Source organism: Hylobates moloch, unplaced genomic scaffold (genome assembly GCF_009828535.3).
Source record: "Hylobates moloch isolate HMO894 unplaced genomic scaffold, HMol_V3 SCAFFOLD_1, whole genome shotgun sequence".
In the NCBI taxonomy this organism is placed as follows: Eukaryota; Metazoa; Chordata; class Mammalia; order Primates; family Hylobatidae; genus Hylobates; species Hylobates moloch.
In genome coordinates this window covers 50,734,286-50,746,039 of record NW_026652276.1, presented here as the reverse complement: position 1 = coordinate 50,746,039, position 11,754 = coordinate 50,734,286, and positions in this window count along the sequence as shown.

Sequence of the window (11,754 nt, the reverse complement as noted above, 5' to 3'; positions counted from 1 at the left end):
TGTTATTCTCCTTTGATCGAAATTTCATGATGAAAATGTTCCTTCAATTTCTCTCAATAGCTCATAGTAATTCCTTATTTTTATCTAGTACAAATCACTAGAATTAATGTTAGTTGTGTCTTGCATAATTTCTATTAAAATTATTTTAGTACTATTTCAATAGTATTTTTAAATAAAACAGATTATATGAGTAAATCATGGTCTTAAGTGAATCTTTCTGGCTGTTTCCAGTAAAAAGTAACCCTCTCTCATTTCCTTTACACCTTTGTAATAACAACTAGACATTTTCTTCTCATATATTCTATTGTATTTCTGTGAAACCTTCTGGAAAGGTTTTTAAAGCAGTATTTCTGTCATCATTTTGTGAGTCCCATTTTCACAACTCACTTAGAAGCAAAATGTTTTATGAGAAACTGTGTGGGGCCTAGAGTGAGGAAAGCACTAGTCTTTGAACATGATTCAGAAAATTAAGTCTTCCAGTAGACTTCAAGCTATCGTAAGGCCCATCTGTGTGCCTAAGGAAAGACTCCTTAACCCACCGAGAAAATGCCTATGAGCGTAAGAAAACTCCTTTTCTCCTCTATAAAATAAAGAAAATGGTTAAAGTTTTACATGTGTGACCCGATCCTTTGCTGCTTACAGCATAGAAATCTGTGATTCTCCTGCTGATAGAACGAAAGTTACTTTTAAATGGTTAGAATTGAAAAATGCTCAGAACAAAATATTTGCTGAATTCTCCTCTCAATAATACCTGGGTGGATATGTAATTATTTCTTGGCCTGCTGGGTGAAGTAGCCCACAGGGTTTTGTCTGTCTTCGCACATACAGAGAGGACTGCACTGTGGTCAGAACGTGGCTCCGAGGGCCTGACTGCGTGGGTTCACATCCTGCCTCTGCTACTACCTAGCTGAGTCACACTGGGCCACTGTGCTTAAACTCCCTCCAACTCTGGTGTCCCCTGAGCCTCAGATGTCCCCTCTGTGAAATGAAGATAACACTAGCACTTAGGCTGTGAGGGACTTGTAAAGGTTAGGTGACAGCCTCTGCAGGGAGCTAAACACATTGCCAGGCCCCTGACAAACCTCTGGGATGTCTGCTAGCGTCAGTATCATTCAGTCATGAATTAGGCGTACATAGCTCACCCTCAAGGAACCCTTGAGGCATACTCATGTCTAAAAAAATGAGGTCATTTTGGGTTGATGGAGAAGGAGCCTCCGGAAGAGATAGGGTTCCTTTTCAAAGCTTTGTGGGGTGAGAGTGGAGAGGGTGCATCTACAATGACAAGAAGTGCTGTTGATGGGCTCTAAGAGATGTATGGGAGCGGGGCATGGGTGAAAATGTGAACCTACCCAAGTGTGTGTGTGACCAGTAAAGACAGCGGAACATTAGAGATGAGAAAGGGAAATCTTTATAGAATATTCAAAAGATACAAAAAACAGTAACAGTACACCAATGCTCTAGAAAAGAAAATCTGACTTCACACAGGCATATTAAATATCCCACCAATACTTGAAATGCACTGAACTAGTAGACAATTGAAATAAGGTATTTAAAATTGCATAATAGGCTGGGTGTGGTGGCTCACACCTGTAATCCCAGCACTCTGGGAGGCTGACACGGGAGGATCACTTGAGGTCAGGAGTTCGAGACCAGTGTGGCTAACATGGTGAAACCTGTGTCTACCAAAAATACAAAAATTAGTTGGGTGTCGTAGCGGGCACCTGTAGTCTCAGCTACTTGGGAGGTTGAGGCAGGAGAATTGCTTGAACCTGGGAGGCAGAAGTTGCAGTGAGCTGAGATGGTGCCACTGCACTCCAGTTTGGGCAACAGAGCAAGACCCCATCTCAAAATACATACATACATACATACATACATACATAAAAATAAAACTGGACAACCCAGCTTTACCTTCCATTTAAGGCACAAAGAACATTTCTGAGTTGTGGAATCCTGAGTTTGGACAGATAGAAGTGCAGGTTTGAATGGGTAGGTTGCTGCAAGTGAGAAAGGGTCCATGAAGACCTGAAGGGAGGGGGCATTTCCTTTCCTAGTTTGTTTCATCTTTTATACTGGGCCTCAGTTTCCTAGACTGTAAAACCTGAGGGCTGTGTTCAATGGAGTCTATGTGCTTTTCCAGTGTGTAGGTCTGAGGCTCTGAAGAACAGTGGGGCCATCTTGTCAGCTATTTAACATGGTAAGATAGACATTTGAGAGAAAACCTGAGAAGATTAGCCCGTGAAAGATTTGTTCCTCTGATTCAGGTTTTAAAGGATAGATAGAGAAGGACAAAAAGATGTAAATAAAGATCCAATCTAGTATTTAGAAAAAGAAGAAAAACAAGGCTGGGTGTGGTGGCTCATGCCTGTAATCCCAACTTTGGGAGGCCAAGGTGGGAGGATTACTTGAAGCCAGGAGTTTGATACCAACCTGGGCAACAAAGTGAGACCCTGTCTCTACAAAAACATGAAATAAAATAAACTAGTTTGGCATGGTGGTGCACACATGTAGTCCCAGCTACTCAGGAAACTGAGCTGGGAGGATCGCTTGAGCCCAGGAATTCTAGGCTGCCATGAGCTCTGATTGCACCACTGCACTCCAGCCTGAGCAACAGAGTGAGACTCTGTCTGTTAAAAAAAAAAAAAAAAACTTTAAAGGAGAGAAAAAAAGCATGCACATGCTGAGATACTGAAGCAGATTTTGAAGTGGGGTCCATGGAATCTCTGGGTGTCTGTGTAATAACATTAAGAAGGAGACCAGATTTCAAGGAGGAAAGCTCCCAGTGCTCCATTTCCGTCTGAACTGACAGATTAAAGTTCTCAGCACATGGCTCCATAAGCTCTCCTACGAACCTCGACTGAAAACCTGACATTACTTTGTGTTAAACAATTACTTTGGGGATTCTCTTAAATTTGCTTGACCATGAGTTGTTGTTTTTTCTTTTTTGTGGAACAGAGTCTCACTCTGTTGCCCAGGCTGTAGTGCAGTGGCAAAATCCTGGCTTGCTGCAGCCTCCACCACCCAGACTCAAGCGATCCTTGTGCCTCAGCCTCCCAAGTAGCTGGGACTGCAGATGTGCACCACCATGCCCGGCTAATTTTTTTTTTTTTTTTTAAGAGACGGGGTTTCAGCATATTGCCCAGGCTGGTCTCAAACTCCCAGGCTCAAGCCATCTGCATATCTTAGCCTCTCAAAGAGCTGGGATTATAGGAATGAGCCACTGAGCCTGGCTGACCATGAGTTTTTGATATCATTAAAATGGCTAATTACTCATAAACTGCAAATAGTAGGCAGGTTTTGAGTAATTCCTTTGAAAACAAATATATAAAAAGTTTCTTAAGCACATCAAGTTCTCTTTCTTGAGCTGAAATGAGCAAGTCTCGGCTATGCTTCAGAGAAGAACCATGGAAGTGAGAGATAATGGCTTATCTTGCATGAGGTTTCAGCTACAATTGCCAGGTCCCCACTGCTCAGACATGCACTCAAGTAGTTCTCCGTCAGAGACTCTAATAGTTGGCCCTGCTTATCATTGTAGCATCCTGAATGTGACAAGGGCAGGAAAATTAGGAGAAGAAACCTACTTTTTTTTTTTGAGATGGAGTCTTGCTCTGTTGCCCAGGCTGGAGTGCAGTGGTGTGATCTCGGCTCACTGCAACCTCCACCTCCCGGGTTCACGCCATTCTCCTGCCTCAGCCTCTCGAGTAGCTGGGACTACATGCGCCCGCCACCACGCCTGGCTAATTTGTTTTGTACTTTTTAGTAGAGACAGAGTTTCACCGTGTTAGCCAGGATGGTCTTGATCTCCTGACCTCATGATCTGCCTGTCTCGGCCTCCCAAAGTGCTGGGATTACAGGCCTGAGCCACTGCGCCCAGCCGAAAACCTCCTTTTCTTGAAAGGAAATATGGCTTTCCAAAGGTTGGAAAATTTGAAATAATCTTAAGAAGTCCACCTGACAAAATTTGACCTGAGAAAGGGCTGCACTGTGCCTACAGGGCCTTCAGCCTGCATGAGGCATTATTTGTTTATTGAAGTAAAGCATTCTAAACTCTTGTTTATCCACATTTAACCAACCAGAAGAACAAGATAATTCCTTCTCCCCAAACTCCTTTAAGAGAAAGAGATAATTAAGGTTGTTCATTAGGAGGGATACATCAGAACAGAATGGGATTACCTTGACTTAAAAGCCCGTTCTGAAGATAATGTCAATTTTGTGACACCCTTGGCAGTGTCCCAAAGCACTGCAGAAACTTGGAGTACTTGTGCATGCTCAGGGATTAAACCGCATACAGTGTCATTTTCCTACTTATATCGCATTGCTTTCCTGACTCTAACCATCTTGATCATTCTATATTATGTACCCATAATGAGCTCTAGGTATTTAAAATAATCTTTAAGTGTATAGAAGTTTTCCCTGATAAAACATGGCTTTTGACTCCTCCTTCCTTCCCTACAGAACTTACCTTTAAAAAAAAGATAGGCTGGGCGTGGTGGCTTACACCTATAATCTCAGCACTTTGGGATGCTGAGGCAGGTGGCTCACACTTGAGGGCAGGAGTTCGAGACCAGTCTGGCCAACATAGTGCAACCCCATCTCTACTATTAATGAAAATATAACACAAAAAAATTAGCCAGGTGTAGTGGCATGTGCCTATAGTCCCAGCTATATGGGAGGCTGAGGCAGCACAATCTCTTGAACCTGGGAGGCGGAGCTTGCAGTGAGCTGAGATTGAGCCACTGCACTCCAGCCTGGGAAAAAGAGCAAGACTCTGTCTCAAAAAAAAAAAAGATAGATAGATAATGACAGTTGGATAGATAGATAGATAGTGATAGAGATATTTGGTTGACCATCGATAAGACATAATACAAAGAAGAGGTTGACTGAAGAAACTACTGAGATCGTTATTTCTTAAAGTCATTCTTTGTGTTTCTAATTTCTTATAAAAATAGCTCAATATCTAGAAACAGCTTGTTTTCAGAGAGGTAAGCCCAGATATACACAGAAACTGCTGAACTTGTGGTATGATATGGAGGGTGTGGAGATTAAATGAGATTTTAAGTGCCTTGTCTATCACTGATACACAGTAGGCATTCAACAAATATAAATTTCCTTAAAATCTAGCATTAGGGTCAGTCTTTGGATTCTTTATTTAGTCCTCCTTAAATATATTTAGTTCATTCTTTCATTCCCTTTTTTTTTTTTTTTGAGACAGAGTCTTGCTGTGTCACCCAGGCTGGAGTGCAGTGGCGCAATCTCGGCTCACTGCAACCTCTGCCTCCTGGGTTCAAGCGATTCTCCTGCCTCAGCCTCCTGAGTAGCTGGGATTACAGGCATGTGCCACCAGCCCCGGCTAATATTTTTTCTATAGAGACAGGGTTTCACCATGTTGGCCATGCTGGTCTTGAACTCCCAAGTTCAAGTGATCCATCCGCCTTGGCCTCCCAAAATGCTGGGATTAGGGGTGTGAGCCACTGTGCCTGGCATCTCCAAATATTCATTGATGGTTTACCATGTGCCACACCCAGCACCAGCCCTAGGGGTACAGGGTGAATAATAAATCCCTGAACCCAAAGAACAAGTCTGGTGACTGACAGTGTTAGTGACATCACAGAGAAATGTCTCCTGATTGGAGGGATCAGATCAGGAACCTGTAGGAAAGAGTAGGAGACAAAGAGTCAGAAAAGGGTTCAAGGTAAATCACCAGGGTTTGCAGGCCCCTCAGTCTGCTTCTCACTGTGGCCCGGAGTGGGCCTCGGTACCATCCCTGTGGCTAGAGTCTAAGTGGGGAATGGCATCCCCTCCCTAGCTATGGCTCTAATGCAAGTGTAGTGATGGCTTAGGAACTGCTGCCTGAAAACAAAGAAAAAGAAGAAAACAATAACCATAATGAAATAAAAGCCTTAAAGCAAAAGAAAAACAAAATGTCATGATTTGTGCATTTTTCTGCAAAACCGATTTGTTCTGTGGTGGAAGATAGAGTCTGCGTTTGATTTCTACAAGATATGCAGTAATGGGTTATGTACTCCAGGGAAAAACTATTCTTAAGGGAGTGAGAACGTGATGGATTCACTTCCTTGGTGAGGTTTACAATATGTGGCAGTTTTAGTGCGAGCAGGTATTTGGTCTATAAACTTGGAGAGCCAGGCATTAGTGGGAGCTCGTTTCTAAATGAAGAAGAATGCAGCTCTCCCTCTCACTCTGGTTATTAGTCCTTCTGGGGATAAACAGGAAGATTAAGTGTTTTCTTGATGTTGTGTTTGCCTGTCACAGTAATGTGCACACACCCCATTGGCAGCACCTTTACGTGGCGCCGCAGACTTGCTATTTTTGTTGGAAGGAGTTGTTCATTGAGAGGCCCGGGTCCCACTCCATGCTGAATGGTGTCGGGGTTATTTCCACTCTTTGTTCAAATGCTCCCTCTCAATTGGATGCTCTACGATTAGCTGCTTTGCAATTAGAAACTGGATCTGTGAACATCCAGTTTCTTGGTCCCCGGAGGACATTTCATGTCCTCACTCCTCAAAGCCTGCTGTTGTGCTTGTTGCAGTTTAAATGGTGCTAAAGAGAGGCCAACCTGCCAGCCAGCTGGCTTCCCGGAGGACCTTGGAGGCTGCCCGCGCTGGGGCTGCTGGAGACCTGCTCGGCTGGGCACATGTGGGGAACTTGAATTGTCATCTCTGTGAGACATTCTAGGGGGCTTATTTGTGTTAACTAATCTCTTAAAACACTGGCTGGCTGATAAATTAAAATGCCAATTTATTTATTTACTATTAGAAATATACTTGCTAAGCAATATATCTGTGTCAGCCATTCAGTTTGTTCTCTTCACACAAAGCCTATTTGGGTCTGGGCAGGGTGGCTCATGCCTGTGATCCCAGCACTTTGGGAGGCCGAGGTGGGTGGATCAGGGGTTCGAGACCAGCTTGGCCAACACGGCGAAACCCTGTATCTACTAAACATATAAAAAACAAAACAAAACAAAAAAAACTAGCTGGGCGTGGTGCCAGGTGCCTGTAGTCCCAGCTACTCAGGAGGTTGAGGTGGGAGGATGGCTTGAGCCTGGGAGGCGGAGGTTGTAGTGAGCTGAGATTGTGCCGCTGCACTCCAGCCTATGCAACACAGCGAGACTCCATCTGAAAAAAAAAAAAATCGATTTGGGAAACCAAATTATAGATCATATATTTCGTAGTGAGGGAAAAACAGACTCCTGTACACTGCTCACTGGAATATAAATTGAGACAAGTTTTCTGGGCGGCAATGTTCTATTATCATGTGGAGCCTTTCCATTGGACAAGCATGATCGATTCCTCATTTGTGTCTCCTATCATTACTTAAAAATTTATTTGGTGGTGGAAGCTTCCCCTACTCACTGGCTGAGAACTTGGATGCCCCTCTGTTCTGCTTGCTCTTGGGGAATAGATTGGCCTATGGTCTAAGCCACAAATGCTGGCTTGATTCAGAAATTAAGACTATACAATCCAAGCTATTAATCAAACTTCAGTCTTTTTTTCCACAGGTAAGACGTTTCCTTTCCTTGTCCCACCTGAGGTCTGTGTTTGATGGGGCACCTGTTCTTTGCACCGTGGTTTTGGTCACCTTCTCTCACTCCTTTCTTTCCCTCTTTCTCCTTGTTAATTGCATCTTCTGGTCTCTCAGAGGATGGGACACAGCAAAGGAAGAGGTCACTAAGCCTGTGGTGGGAGAGACCATGCTCCCCTCTCCCCAGTGATAGGCAGGCTGTCACGGCATGGCTTAGCTGAAGACATCACCTCCCAAATCCACTTCTTCCACACTCAGCACTTGTTTAGTCTTTGCCTGAGTGATCTAAAGTAGAAAGCCTAGCTTTTTTGTCTATCTTTTGAACATTTTGTTCAGGCACCTAACTTCGGTGTGGAACATCTATTGCATGTATTTTACTTTGTGTGTGTCTGTCATGTATTTCCTCAGCCTAAATTCCTAGAACTGGAATTGTTATGCTCATGAGTGTTAGTAAACCCAGCAGTTAAGAGTGTGGGTTCTGGAGTCTATTGTTTCCAAGTGGCAGGGTCAAACTTTAGTTTTAACATCCTAAAATGTTGTATATGCATTGAAAACTTTAAAGGTTTTCATAACAACAGCAAATACTTATTCGGCACTTTTACTAAGTTTAATTTTTCAATGATCCTATGAATTATGTGTTATCATAATCTCCATTTTGCAGATAAACCGAGGCAAAGAAAGACTCAACAACTTGCCTAGAGTCACACCAATAGAAAGGAATAAATCTAGCATTCCATCCAAACAGTCTGCCTCCCATTCTAGGAAATCAGTCTGAGGAAATAGTAAGATACACTAAATAATATAGCTGGATTTTAATTGCAATATTTCTGATAACTTGAAAAAACTGGGTACAACTTACATATTTGATAGTAAGAGATTGATTAAATAAACAGTGGTATAATATGCTAGAATCCGAAGACTTTAAACACATATTTTAGAGGAATAGTCACATATGAACAATGCATAACTAATGTAGTTGCTCTGTCACTCAGGCTGGAGTGCAGTGGCGCGATCTCAGCTCACTACAACCTCTGTCTCCCAGGTTCAAGTGATTCTCCTGCCTCAACCTCTCAGGTAGCTGGGATTACAGGCATGCACCACCATCCCTAGCTAATTTTTGTACTTTTAGTAGAGATGGGGTTTCGCCATGTTGGCCAGGCTGGTCTTGAACTCCCGAACTCAAGTGATCCTCCAGTTTCAGCCTCCCAAAGTGCTGGGATTACAGGCGTAAGCCACAGCGCTCCACCAACATATATTAATTTTATTAAAAAACTGTTAGAAATACAATATAAAGAAGTCAAAATGGGAAACTGGTTTGCAAGAGAAGATTGAGTTAGAATTGAATTTGAAGTGAAAAAAATCTTTTTAAGAAGGTGATTGGTGAAATGGAGTCAGAACAAAAAGTTGAATAACCTTAAGGATGGTCCATATGAGCAGTTAAATCCCTGAAAACACCATTCCATTAGAGGGTGATGTTAGCCTGCTATCTTCTTGACACAATATATGACCTAGAAAGATTTGGGGAAGAGATACAATTTTGAAATTTCTTTTTGTTACATAAAGGCTACATTTTCCATCTAAAATGCTCTAGTTTCTTCTAGAGAATGCTGATATATAAAGGGGGGGAAGATAAAAAATTTGAAATAGAAGTTTAGCAAGAAAAGAATATAGTTTGGGAAGACTTATAGATAGAGCATGAATAGAGTGCAGTTTGATGTGGTATGGTTGATCGCAAAGGAATCCCGATGTAGTTTGCAGTGTGGCTTAGCATACCCTGTAGTCATAAAGTCATATCCATTGAAAACATCAGGACTAAAGTAGGTGTTTCATGTTAAGACCTGGACTTGGCTCTTCCAGCCAAAAGCAGATGGTCTTTGTACCATTCATCACTTGCCATTTGCAAAACTTTGTAAGGTACATTTGGGGATAGTGGGGGTGGGGGGCAGGTGGCAGTATATGTAACATTTATCAAACCTCCATAGTATTAAGAGGAAAAGTGGTTTCAGAAAAAGAAATCCTTTGCATTTCTTCCCCATTTTGACAAAATCCAAACTAAAGCTTCAGTTACGTAAACCCTCTCAGATCTGATATCTTTTCAGGATATAAATAGTACATGGAAAAAAGGAAGTAGGGTAATTATTATAAAATTAGAGAAATAAGTTTAGTCAGTCAAAATCCTGAGCTGCTTTGCCATTTAAAATTGTGTGTAAAGTTTAGAACTCTCGTTGATCAGACTATATCATAAAACTGAAACTGTGAAGAACAAAGACCTCAGAATTCTTGCTCGGCTTTAGAGGATCATGTTCAGGGAGAGGACTCTAACTGAAATGAGGAATAGATACCAACAGATATTTTACTGTCTGTAATGTCAATTGTACACTTTTGAACTCCATTGTGGGGAATGTCAATGGTCCCTCACTTGTCCAGGGTAACCAAGAGATGAAGAGTTGAGGGGAGGCGCTGCGGTGCAGCTTATTGTGGCTGTTTAGTGGTGGTATTTCCTGGAAGGCAAGTTAATAGTGAAATGGAAGGCCTTTTCCTTTTATGTCCCTTTTGGTCTGATATTTTCCATTGTTGACTGCAGGTTGAAATAGCTCAAAATAAAAACCAGAAAATAAAAGCTGCAAGTAAAAACTCTATTTTGCCTATGCCAAATAAAATAGAAAAACTGGACTTCTGGCTTTTCAACATCTATTGCAGTGGGTACTATGGAAGATTCTTCTAATCAGGCACTTCTGGAGAAATTCATGATGTGTAATCAAGAAATAACCATAGCCTAGAAACTGATTTTTTTTTTTTTTTTTTGAGACGGAGTCTCGCTCTTTCACCCAGGCTGGAGTGCAGTGGCGCGATCTCGGCTCACTGCAGGCTCCGCCCCCTGGGGTTCACGCCATTCTCCCGCCTCAGCCTCCCGCGTAGCTGGGACTACAGGCACCCGCCACCACGCCCGGCTAATTTTTTGTATTTTTAGTAGAGACGGGGTTTCACCGTGTTAGCCAGGATGGTCTCGATCTCCTAACCTTGTGATCCGCCCGCCTCGGCCTCCCAAAGTGCTGGGATTACAGGCGTGAGCCACCACGCCCGGCCAGAAACTGATTTTTTAAGTAGAGCTTCTTTGTTTGTGTTTTCTTCTCTCCTCATGTTTTGGAGGATTAGATGTAAATGCTCCTTTGTAAAGTTACCCTATCACCTATTCTCTTTAGCCCATCCTCATGTTTCCCACTGACTTTTATCTCTGGCTTCTCTTTGTCCATGGGAGCTTTTTTCTCTGCCCATAAACATACTCAAATCTACTTTTTTCTTTAAAAGCAACCATCCATCCAGCCCAGAAAACTTTCCCTCAATCTCCAACTGTTTTACCGCCTCTCCTTATCTTGAAGTCTAAATTCACCAGAAGTCTAGTCTGACTTTTTTTCCTATGGCTTCACCTTTCAATCTCTCCCAAATCATTTCCAAACCAGCTTGCATATTCACCTCTCTACTAAAGGTAAAAAATGACCTCAGATATCCCATTTACATTCTTCCTGAGTTCTGAGGCATTGACATGTGAATCTCTTCCTCTTTCTTGGAATTCTCATTCCTGGGTTTTGCTTTGTCTCAGTCCTTGCTGGCTCAATCTTCTTTGGACTGTCCTTGGAATCTGGTGTTTTCCAGGTTCTGCCCTGTCTCTCTTCTCTGGCTTTCAGATAATAGCATGGCATTTATTCATTTCTGGTACTATGCTAAAACCAGAGACACAAGGATGACTAAACATCACCACCTATTAGGAATCTTTGGACACATTAACATTCCAGAGCCTCAATTTTCTCATATAAAAATGGGTCATGAATACTTCAGGTCCAGACCTATATTTGCACTTCCTCATGGTGCAGCCCTGGCTATGAGCCTAACATGACCAAAAACTAATGCTCAATATCCCCCTTGCACAATCTTTTCCTCTCTCAATAATTCCTCCCATGGCTAATGGCAGTAACATTCCTCTAGTCTAGACACAAGCTAGAAACCTGGGAATCATCCTTTGTTTCCCTTTCCCTCAACCTCTACATCCAATAAATCTCCAAGCCTACCACGTGCCTATCAGAAATATTGCTTTAAAGCCTGCCACTTCATTGCCCCACCCAGACCTCATCATTTCTCCCCTGGCCAATACTACCGTAGCCTTTGTTCTCCTTTCCTTCTTCTAGGTTCTACACTGACTCCAAAATTCATTTTCCACGA